The sequence below is a fragment of the Mus pahari genome, chromosome 11 (genome assembly GCF_900095145.1).
Source record: "Mus pahari chromosome 11, PAHARI_EIJ_v1.1, whole genome shotgun sequence".
Taxonomy (NCBI): Eukaryota; Metazoa; Chordata; class Mammalia; order Rodentia; family Muridae; genus Mus; species Mus pahari.
This window is the reverse complement of record NC_034600.1, coordinates 15,307,579-15,319,757: the sequence shown is the minus strand read 5'-3', so window position 1 is coordinate 15,319,757 and position 12,179 is coordinate 15,307,579.

The window sequence follows — 12,179 nt, the reverse complement described above, 5'->3', positions numbered from 1 at the left end:
CCTCTGCCTCTGCCTCTGCCTCTGCCTCTGCCTCTGCCTCTGCCTCTGCCTCTGCCTCTGCCTCTGCCTCTGCAAGTGCTGGGACTAAAGGCGTGTGCCACCACTGCTCAACTACAATTATTTGTTTTATGTCTAACTTCCCTATTGTGATACACATATCATAATCTTAATGTTCATAATGAACATAATGTTCCAGTGATAGTCAAGTATTTTTTAGATATAGTATATCCTCAATAAATATCTGTTGACTATATCAAACAAACAAAAACACTAGGAATAGGTATTGAGAAAAACAGTAGAATAATTGCCTAGCATAAATGAGGTCATGGGTTCAGTCACTAGCACTGAATAAAATAAAAAACAATTCAAAATAACAAAACATAATTTCTGCCATCATATCTATCTTCAATGAGACGTTTCAAGAATTAAGTAATTTTGCTTCTCCCACCTGTCTACAAATATTAATCACCATTACTGAGCATAAAGCCGTTCGCTCTTCTCACTCTCTGAAATCAAGCCTTGCTTATTCATGCATCTGGGTCATCATCAATCACTTTGTTTTTCTGGCCTATAATGCTCTTCTTCCTATCTCTCTAAATTCCATAACTCTTTCCCAGCTCCAACCCAAAGCTGCTGACATTACACTTCTATATTGATTTATATTTACTATGGATTTCTATAGTATTAGTAATAAGTGCTTACCAATTTTAAGTATGTGCTCACTATTTTTTCATATTTATTAATCTACTTTCTTCAACCAAAGCCTTTTTGTACAATTCATTTATTCTATTCATGTCTTGTACTTTTTCAGTGATCCTTATTCAAAGCTTTCTGTCTCCCAACCCTACATTCACACCACACAACCTTCATCTAGCATTCTATATTCTGATAAGTTACTCTGTAAATACTTGCTAGTTAAGACTTAGTTTTACCTTAAATGTATGGAAGGACTCACCTTACATTGAATTTGTTTCGTCATTAAAAGCCAAAAGCACCAAGAAGCAGAAGATGGCAGACCTCTGTGAGTTGGAGACCAGTCTAATCTACAGAGGGAGTTTTAGGCTGGCAAGAGCTATAACGTGAGACTGTCTAAAAATAAATAAGTACAATTTAAAAATAAACCCAAATAATGAAATTAATGCAGTCAGAACACCTCCTTTGAATTTTCTGCTTTTCTGTATGATAAAGTCTATTGACTGTATCAGTCCAAATTTTACCAGAATTCAAAGTAAGTCATAATGGTCAAAATAGATGAATTGGAAATCTCATTATTTCCCCCAAGTTATCATTTGTTCTCTTTTAACATAAAAGCATAAATAATTGCATTCAAAAAATGTTATTCCTGGCTAACATAGTATGTTAATAACATTGGAAAATTAATAGTCAAACATTTAACCCAAATTCAGAGTACTCTTTCTTAATGGTACATAAGTGCAAGTAGGTTGTATTTTTTGATGATTTATCTACTACTCAGTCTTATGAGCACATATGGGTGTTGCTTCTTTTCAATTATTTTTAATTATTTAATTATTTAATTATTTTATGTAGATTAGTGTTTTGCTTTCATGTATATCTGAGTAAGAGTGTCAAATGTCCTGGAACTAGAACTGAAAACTGCCATATAGATGCTGGGAATTGAACTCAGGACGTTGGCAAGAGCACCCAGTGCTCTTAAACACTGAGTCATCTCTCCAGCCCACTGGGTTGTGAATGCAACAATCCACTGCTTGTTTTCTAAGAGCCATAGAATCTTCTTTGGTGGACCATAAGCCTAAGAAACATTTAGTCGGATTAAGTTTCACATCCTTCTCTTGGATTTTTTTTTCAATTATTGAAAAGTATTTTATTGTATGTGTGTTTTGCTTGATACGACTGTGTACAATATCATATATGCCTGATTCCTCTGAGGACCAGAAGAGGGCATAGGAGCTCCTGGAACTTGAGTTACTAATGGTTTTGAGCCATCAACTGAGCACTGGGACTTGAATCTAGTTCCTCTTCAAGAGCCCCCAGAGCTCTAAACTGCTGAGCCACCTCTCCAGTTCCCCTCTTGTTATTTTAAACCTGTGCGCTGTAAAAATGTGAGAAGTCAGCCTTTTGATGTCTGTATATGAAATATTTCTGGATGAAATATAATCAATGATTTAAATTCTCCATGTAGCTTTTTGACTGCAGGTTAGATACTCAGAAAGACTAATTGTTAAATCACAGGGGTCCCATTTCCTAGCGTATCTTTAATCATAATTCCTAGTATTCTAAGGTAACCAATGAAGCTTTCAAAACTGTTCCTAGGGGCTCAAGACACAGCTCAGTGGGCAAAGCATTTGTCACGAAACTATGAGGGCTAGAGTTCACATCAGATCTCTTGAGCTAATGTAAAAGCTGGGCAGGTATATAGTGAGAGACCTTGTTTCAGTATGAGGTGAAGAGGGACAGAGGAAGAATCCCAGTGTCAGATTCTGGCCTCTACATGTACCTCACACACCTGCAACTTGCACCCACACAAGAAAGCACACCGCACAAACACAGGCATACACACATGCACCCTCACACATCTGCACACACACACACACACACACACACACACATGAAAACACACCACACAAGCACATGCACACACACATATACACCCACACACACACATGCACCCTCACACACTTGCACCCATACATGATAACATACCACACAAACACATGCAGAGACACATATGCACCTTCACACAACTGCACCCACACATAAGAACACATGCCGCATACAAGCACCTGACACACAGGTGCACACACGTACATGAACACACACACATACATACACACATATGCAAACGCACATACAGTGGGATGGCCCTTGCCAAGTATGCTAAAGGCCCTGAATTTGATGGCAGCACTACTAAATAAAATGTTAATTTAGTCAAGGAGGTTAGATCTTAAAGATATTGACCTTCATTTATTTCTTTGGTCAGAAATTAAATTTATAAACATTTCAGTCATTTTCATGAGCAGTATACTTAAGTGAATTAGATTTTTTTTCTTGGTTTTTCGAGACAGGGTTTCTCTGTGTAGACCTGGCTGTCCTGGAACTCACTTTGTAGATCAGGGTGGCCTCGAACTCAGAAATACACCTGCCTCTGCCTCCCAAGTGCTGGGATTAAAGGTGTGCGCCACCACTGCCCGGCTTAAATTAGATATTTTAATTGAGGTGAAATAGTACAGAAAATTACCTCCAAATATTTCATTTGAAGTGTGTTGGTGCAATTGTTTTATGATTTTGAGGCTTCAGTCCCAAGGTGTCCAGTTAACTTGGCTAACCACAGTCTGTGTCTACTAACGGCTCCTCGCCTGTAATACCAGATCTCAGAGCGTGTACTACAAACACATTTGAAAGCTAGCTTAGAGTCTCTGTCCAGTCACTCACTCCCAAAGAACTATTTTCTCTAGGAAGTACAATCTCAACAGCTTGGCATCTTCAAGAGAACTCTCATGTTGAAAGAACCATTCTCTCCAAAACAACCCCTTAGCCAATATGGCAAGAGCTTTCTTCAGAAAGAGCAATCTTTTATTAAAACTAAATTCATTCACTCATCAACACATAACACGTACTGTTTGTCATTGCTGTTCTGGCTACAAAGTATTCTGCAATGTACAGTAGGTTCCATACCTTTCAAAGCTTACATTTATCCCGAGGGCTTGTGTTTGGGGAAGGAATATGGGGTATGATTGGTAAGTAAAAGATGTGACTGGTTTAAGCTGGGTGTGGAGCTATGGATCTGGAACCCCATCACTTGAGAGACTAACGTGGACAATTGCAAGCTTAAGATCACTTTGGAATACATACTGAATCCCAACCTAGTCTGGGAGACCCTGTCTCAGAAAAGGGGTAATACTGGTTTTGAGGAGAATATAATAGGTAATTGAAGTGAAATCAAATTAAATGACTCTATACCAGGCAGTGGTGAGGCATGCCTTTAATCCCAGTACTTGGGAGGCAGAGGCAGGAAAATCTCTGACCAAACACAGCATGGTCTAGAGAAAGTTCCAGTATCCAGGGCTACACAAAGAAACCTTACCTTGGAAAACCAAATATATAAAGAAAGAAAGAAAGAAAGAAAGAAAGAAAGAAAGAAAGAAAGAAAGAAAGAAAGAAAGAAAGAAAGAACATGCTATATAAATGGCACGGAAGGAATATTTGCCACGAGAAATGTGTATATAATATACAAATATCTATATATGCATATGTAGATATATATTCCATTGTGGAAAGTGTATATATTTTTATATATGTATATATGTGTATTTGTACATATATATGTATATAATTATTTAGCTATCTGGCTATATACTTATGTATATATGTGAGTATATACATGTATATATGTAAATATATGTAAAATCTAGCTAACTAGCAAAATAAGCTAAATAAATTCATATCGATACAGTTAATCTAAGTAATCATGCAATCTTTGTAGGTTCATATGTCTCATGATATTCATTGGCCCATGAATGAACAGAAGAAATAGTGTCACATTGGCAAAATAGCAAATTACACATAAAATTAAATTTTTGCATGCATAATAAACAAGTTACTATTAAATTAAAAATGTGCTTACACGCTAGTTATGAAAGATAATTAGCCAATAGGATGAGTGAAATATACATTCAAAGTTCACATAAGAATGTACATATAAGGTCAGACATATCCCTTAATTTCAGCACTCAGAAGCCAGAGGCAGGTGATCTCTTCAAGGCCAGCATGCTACACACAGTGGCATCAAGGCAAGGCTACATGGTGGAATCCTACCTGTACTGGCTAGCTTTGTGTCAACTTGACACAGCTGGAGTTGTCACAGAGAAAGGAGCTTCAGTTGGGGAAATGCCCCTATGAAATCCAGCTGTGGGGCATTTTTTCAATTAGTGATCAAGGGGAGAGGCCCCTTGTGGGTGGGACCATCTCTGGGCTGGTAGTCTTGGTTCAATAAGAAAGCAGGCTGAGCAAGCCAGTAAAGAACATCCCTCCATGGCTTCTGCATCAGCTCCTGCTTCCTGACCTGCTTGAGTTCCAGTCCTGCATCCTTTGGTGATGAACAGCAGTGTGGAAATGTAAGCTGAATAAACCCTTTCCTCCCCAACTTGCTTCTTGGTCATGATGTTTGTGCAGGAATAGAAACCCTGACTACGACACTACCTTAGAACAAAACAAAACAAAACAAAAATGTATATACTCATTCATCATCCCTGAATTGTATCTATGAAAATTCAACTGAATTCCTCATACAAATAAATATACTTAAAGCTAAATAGTCCAGTAAGTGTAAGCACAAATACTTACAATAAATTTAAATTTTATGCTAATCTGTATTTCTTATATATATGGTTCATTTACAATCATCTGTTGTTTTTCTGGCTAATTGTCTAGGTTCTGAAAAATGCAGTAAATAATACAAAAATCTAAAGCAAATAATTTATATTGGCGATATTAAATATCAATTTGCATTCAAAGTAGAATATCATCTTCCAAAATGGTTGAATAAAGCCTGTCTCGCTGTCACTGCATCCTTGCACGTTTGTATATGTGCCTTCATAAACACTCCTCTGTATTAGAAAAGCATGCCTTCGTAAAGGCATTTAAGTTGGCAGAAATGATTTTCACGAAGCATACAATTAATTTGTGATAATGACAGGTATATATAGACTCAAGAACTATGAAAAGCCCAAGCAGCTCAAACCAATAGGCTTTTAATGTTATCACTTTGATTTTTGCAGGAAATGTGAGTCATTTATTTTCAAATGAAATGATTAAAAATACTTTCTAGAGTATATCAGTAATATTTAAAATAAGATCCTCACAACTTTCAAATACTGCTTTAGTAGTCATTACTTGTCATTAAACATAACTGTATATTTGCGAGCTTCCCAATAATAGCCTTTAATTAAACCAAGGACTGACTGTTAGAGGGCTTCCACTGCCCTTTGAAGTTCTTAATTATTACTTGTATCAAGCCTTTTATGGTACACTTAAGGTTAAGTAATTTAAATATATCTTGAAAAGAAATATGAAGACTTTTGCCTTTTTGAATTAAATATCTAAATTTCAGGATTTGAAAATAATAACATATGTTTTGATTTTTTTTCATGGACGAATGGTAAAATGCTCACAATATTAAACAACAACAAAAAAATGGTGGCTTTTTATGGGACTAATCGCTAAGCAGATGCATGTAAATGAGCTATTTTCTATGCATGACTTCCAAAAGTGCTAATTAAATAGTTGGTATTCAAGGCTATGCTCGCTCATTGTTTAGTGACACACAAATCCAGCCATGTGTACCAGCAGACATTTTAAGTTGAATGTTTTCTCCTCTGTGGCCTTTGTCAGGAAATGGTGGGCACCATGATGAGAACGCTAGTGCCAGCAAAACATTGAAATATGCTTTAATAACGTCTTAACCATGGAGTGACACTAGTCTAGTTCTCTAATGAATTTTTAATTTCTTTTTTCTTATAAGGGTGGTATGAGTTATCGCCGATGCATATTAAATCATATACATGAGTCATTTTCTCTAAATTTGCATAAAATGGCTAAATGCTAATGCACCAAATGGAGCTTACTATATGTGCTACAGCAAATATTCCCTTGAAGATTTTCTGCAATCAATCTCCTGTATTTCATTAGCAACCAGATAAGGTGTGGTCGGCAGAATAAAAAGGAAAAGTGTGCAGCTCATGAACTTGAGGCTTCGGATGATTTCTACATGGTGATTAGAGTGGATTCTGCAATTAGGATTTATGTAGGTAAAACACACACATGCTTCCTTTAAAGGCACAGCACAACTACAGTTCTGAGAACAGCCTCACAGTGTTGAACAATGAGAAGACACCATTCAACTACCGTGATTTCCTATATCCAAAATTAAATGAAAGAAGGCCATACTTGAAATTTAGTACCATTTGATTGATAGAACCCTTACTCAAATTTTACAATTTTTTTTCATTATGATTATAAAAGAACTTTCAAAAATAACCATGGGTGGAGGAACATTCTCTTTCCTAATTGTTCCCCCTTTCCTTTGTCATATAATGAGGAGGAATTTTGGCATTCATCCTTTAAATATTTTTTTCTTTTTTCCACCAAGACATCCTTTATTAAAGGCATATTAAAATCACATGCTGTACAAATAGCATCAGGGTGATACTGTTACTGGGCAAGACAAACATCCCCTTGAAGAATACACTTCCCACTTACTGCACTTACCAAGCTTTTTTCTTATCCCCCATATTTTCACCATCTGGAATACTTTTTAATCTGAAAAAATTGGGGAAAGGGATGGCTATTTAAAAATAAATGTATGCTTTGCCCTACAGTTATTTTGAATTAGTCTTGATAAATAATTAAGGAATGCATAATATATTATTTAGAGCCCATGGTCTTAAGAATTTGAGTGGTATTTCAAGTACAATTATAGTCATTTATTTATCAGTAGAAAATTTACATAATCACACTTCAAAATCCAGTGGACTGGAGAGATATCAGAAAGACACCCATGAATGTGGTAATGACTCTGAGCACTACATTAGTTAATAATGTAGTGGCGCTCAGGATAGTCTAATATCTAGCGCGGCCGCATTTGATCACTTGTAACAATAAAAGCATAAATATTTTCCCATTTCAAGTTGCATTTTCTGCAGAAGAGCTTTTTATTGTATTAAATGCAATTTGAAAATTCAAAATTGAATTAGACAATCTGTAATGAAATAGAGCTAGTTGAGTATTAACTTTTAATAAACAAAGCCAAATTTCTATTTCCAGCAGTAAGAAAATCATTTAGTCAATAGTAATTGGTTAACATGAATAATTTTCACTTCATATATTCTAATGTGACAATGTAGATCATAAGACTAAAGTCTAAAGGGCAGAAATTTAAATTCTTTTTTTTTTTTTTTTTTGTCCATGAGCATAGCATAGTAATGGAGATAAGGTTCCCTGTTACAGAGGAAGCACACTTTCAGTTAACTCAGTCCTGGTATGGATTTTTCCTTAGCAGCTAGTTCATCTGAGACAAATTGGTAGAAATAGATACAGTGTTTGTAGCCTATTGTTTGAGTCACTGGAATTCCATGTTCCCTCTGCAACCTGAGACTTCAGGCTATAGCTGAGCGTGGGCCTTCTGTAAGAAAGCTTCAGCTACATAGCAATTTCTAGTTTGACTCTGGAATAACTGAGCATCTCTGGTATTAATCTAATGGTGTACGCGTTGTCCAGTCATTTTATAAAGCAAGGCAAATGTTAATTCATTAATTCCTACTTCCTTGCTGTGTAGCTATTTCCATGATTAAAGCCATTCATGGGGCATCCACTATAAACTCTAAAGATTAAGATCTGTTTGTTTATTCGTTTGTTCTTTTATTTGGGAATGATGTCTTACTCGTGTAATCTCATCACTTCAGTGGCTGAGGCAGGAGGATTTCTGTTAGAAGCCAAGTTAGGTTCCATATTGAATTTCAGGTCATCATGGATTACAAAGTAAGATCTTGATTCAAAAGTAAATATTTTCCTATTCTTTTCAGATCCATTTATCATCAATCAGTCATGGCCATAGTTTTGTATTGTACGCTCTTAAACAGTTTTCAAGCAATCCCACATACTGGTCTACACTGTAAACTTCACATACCTAGTGCTAGCCAGGAATAATTTAACACTGTACAGACTGCATGTGTTTTAAGGATGATGCAATAGATTAAAATAATTTTAAGCAACTAACGTCTATAAAATGTCTGCTTTTGAAAATGTAATGTCTAAAACCTATTGGGTGCGTTCTTCCTCAATACTCTTATATTAATGCAACTGTATTAGGTTCCTTCATAATACTCACTGAATTAAAAATAAGAACTAAGTACACTTTTATTATTACTATACAAGAAATTTAGCCTTCACATGAACCTAGTTGGTAGAATCTGAATTTCAATGATATTAAATCTGTTATTGTCTTCAAGGAGACATTAATTCCAAATAGATTATAGAAGATTTTTTTCATTAGAATGGACTTGGCAAATATATAAACTGTTTAAAATATTTATTCAGTGAAAATATTTCTTTTCATATATGTCATTAAATTGTAAAGTCTAATCAATTTTATTCTATATGTTGATAGATTTTTTTCTCTAAAAGACAGATTTAAAAGGCACTATGATTAATATTTGGCGATTTGCTTCTTGTAACATAATTAGGAAATCATTGACGTTTTACTGTTTTGCCACTTTTCCATACAACTTTCCTTTCCAGTGCTTCCGTAAGACATCATTTTGCAGGTTTACACCAGTTTTTACAGTGATCAGTAACTACAGTTATTTTCAATCTCACACTAGCAACTAATGATAAAAGACAAACATTTTAACCTTGTTAAAAGCATGGGTTTAAATTTTTTTAATGCCAAAAACTAATCTACAGTTAAAATTATCCTGATAACTTGTTTTTCCAAGGCATATGCCTACCAAAAGAAACTCATAAACACAGGAATCTGCCAGATAGCTACTAAGTGACGGAGCCAGATGGGTACTGTTAGCTGTTTTAGTAACGCAGCATTTTTTGAAGCATTTTCACAGGGTTATTTCTAATTTGCCCTGTCATATAAAAGTCACAAACTCCTTTAAAACAGTAATCAGTTTGAAACGTATGACAAGAGGTTGTTAGTAATACTCTGAGAAATTTACCTTTGAAATACTACCCTGGATTATCTTTTTCAAAGTAGCTGGCCTTGGCAATACAAATAGACCTTCTACTACCTGTGACAAGGAAGTCATCCCCTTTGGGGATCTGAAACACTCCCCTGAGCATACAACAACCTTCGCACCTGTGGGCAATAAAATGAAAACTGCTCTACATGTTGGCCAATACCCTTCAACGTGTGTCATTATTATCACATGAACAAGCACACTAGCATGCTTAGGACTTCTCTTGGTGATCAAGCTCATTTTCCAACAGTAAGACCCACCATAGCCTTCCAGGATTATTGACTGTCACCTAAAGCAACATCTAAAGATGCTCCCATTTTCTGCCCAGTTCACTCATCCAAGCCCCCTCCCCTATTTTTTAGGATCATTGAAGGGTCTAAGACCCGGACCTGAGCCAAGGGAGGTGGATTTAGGCCAGTTAGAGTTAAGATGGTATCATTAGCTGTGCACAGCGTGACTTCCCCTTAATCCTGTCTGCAACTTACAACAAGTTTAAATGTCCATGCATGATGTTATTAACTGGCTTTAGTAAGTGCTTAAGACCCAGATTTTTTTTTTAAGTAATCTCTGAGCAAGTTCTACTGTATCCACCCATCAGAGATAAATAATTGCAGCAAATCTGATGCAGTGAAGATGCCCCAAGTTCTTGTTGGTTCAATGGTGCAACTCCTGGAGAGGACTTAAGTGGGTGCTACCTGAACCCAAGTCCAGGACCACCCTGTACCAATTTTTCTGATGGGTGTTAAGGGATCCTTTTCTGTTAGCAGCAACTCACTAACTTAAAAAAAAAAAAAAAAAAAAAAAAAAAAAAAGTATGAGAAGGTAGAGGGGACACAATTATTAAAACTGAACTATTGGGGGCAGGGGTAAGCAGAGGTAGAAAAAGCTCAGTAGAGAACCCCTTTAACTCTAAAGAGCCAACCAGACAAGTAAGGGGCTCTGGGGCAGAAAACATCTGCCTGCCAGAAACCCTTGTCCAAAATAGACTCCCAAGGCCACCCTATCCGCAAACACAACTCAAGGATTCCTAAGCAAATGCAGACTGGAGAGGCACAGGCAGGGCCAGGTCCCCGGTAACCTGCCAAGGGACAAGCAAATCACATTCAGCATCCCCTATGGATGCTCTCAGCCTGCCGGACAGAGGAGGGGCGGCCTGGACTACACAGCCTGGCGGAGTCCTCAACCTCCGGGCGGTGGGGTGCGAGCACGTGAGTTCCGCGAACCAGGGAGGCCTCCCACCCGGCCACCCGAACCTCAGCGCGCCCCTCGCCTCTCCCGCGCACCAGCCGGGAGCGCGCGCGCCGGCGCACTAGCTCTAGCAGCTAGGGCAGCCGGTCTCCCGGGAAACACCAATCAGACGCTCGCTTTCTGTCGCCTGCCGCGAGTAGCTGCAGCTCAGGGAGGACTGGCTGTTGGCCGGTGCTGACGGGCCTTGTGATGCCCAGCGGCGAACCTGCAGCCACAGCCATTGCCACTGCCTGGCTCAGCCAGTTATGCAGCCAGTCACAGCCTGATATGTACACCGCCCACACCAAGCACCTTGAGAGGCAAAGCCTGGCTATTTTTAGATCTCTGGACTGCGTTGTGCAGACTCTGAGCTAAAATCGAGTCAAACCATCAAGTCTGATGTGGTTCAGAACTCCCTGTTTCTCTGAATAAAGTCGATTATCTGTACTTTTTAAACTCTACCCCCTGTGGTCTGGCAGTTGGCTGCAAAACAGAAAGCCACATGCTTGTACCTCAAAAGATGGCCATCATTTTTCTAAGGTAGTCTACTAACTCCGGCCTGCAGCCCTGTTTGAGAACAATCAAATATTCCTTAGTAGTAATCACAACTATATGCTTTTCATTTCCATTCAGTATTTTAGGTTAATTCCACAGGAAAGTAGAACAATTTCCAGAAAGGATGAAATAAGTTCTCTAGGCAAATAGGAATGGATGCTTCTGCTGAGGCTTGTTTAACTTGGAGAGGAGTGGTGGGGCGGTGAATAGAATAACAGGATAACAATGCCATCCATTAATCCGGAGACACTGAAGAACTGCCTTACATGCTCCATTGTTGTAAGATCTATTTAATAGTCTCAAAGTACTGGTAAGACAATTGACCTAGTATTACAAATATCTTTTACTCAACAACTTTAATTCTAGTTTTTAATCACAAGGGACATTTATTCTTTGTCGTTTATTTCACAGCCACCACCCAGAACCCAGCATAACATGGTGTGTTTTATTTTAGCAAATTTAGGAAAATGTGAGTCACTGGAGGATATAAAATGACCTCCAGGAATAGTTGCATATGCCTTTAATGCCAGCTCTCAAAAGTCAGGCAGATCTCTGAGTTCAAGGCTATCCTGGTCTACAGAGGGAGTTACAGGGCAGCAAGAGCTACACAGTGAAACCCTGTCGAGGAAGAAGGGGAAGAAGAAGGAGAAGAAGGAAGAGGAGGAGGAGGAGGAG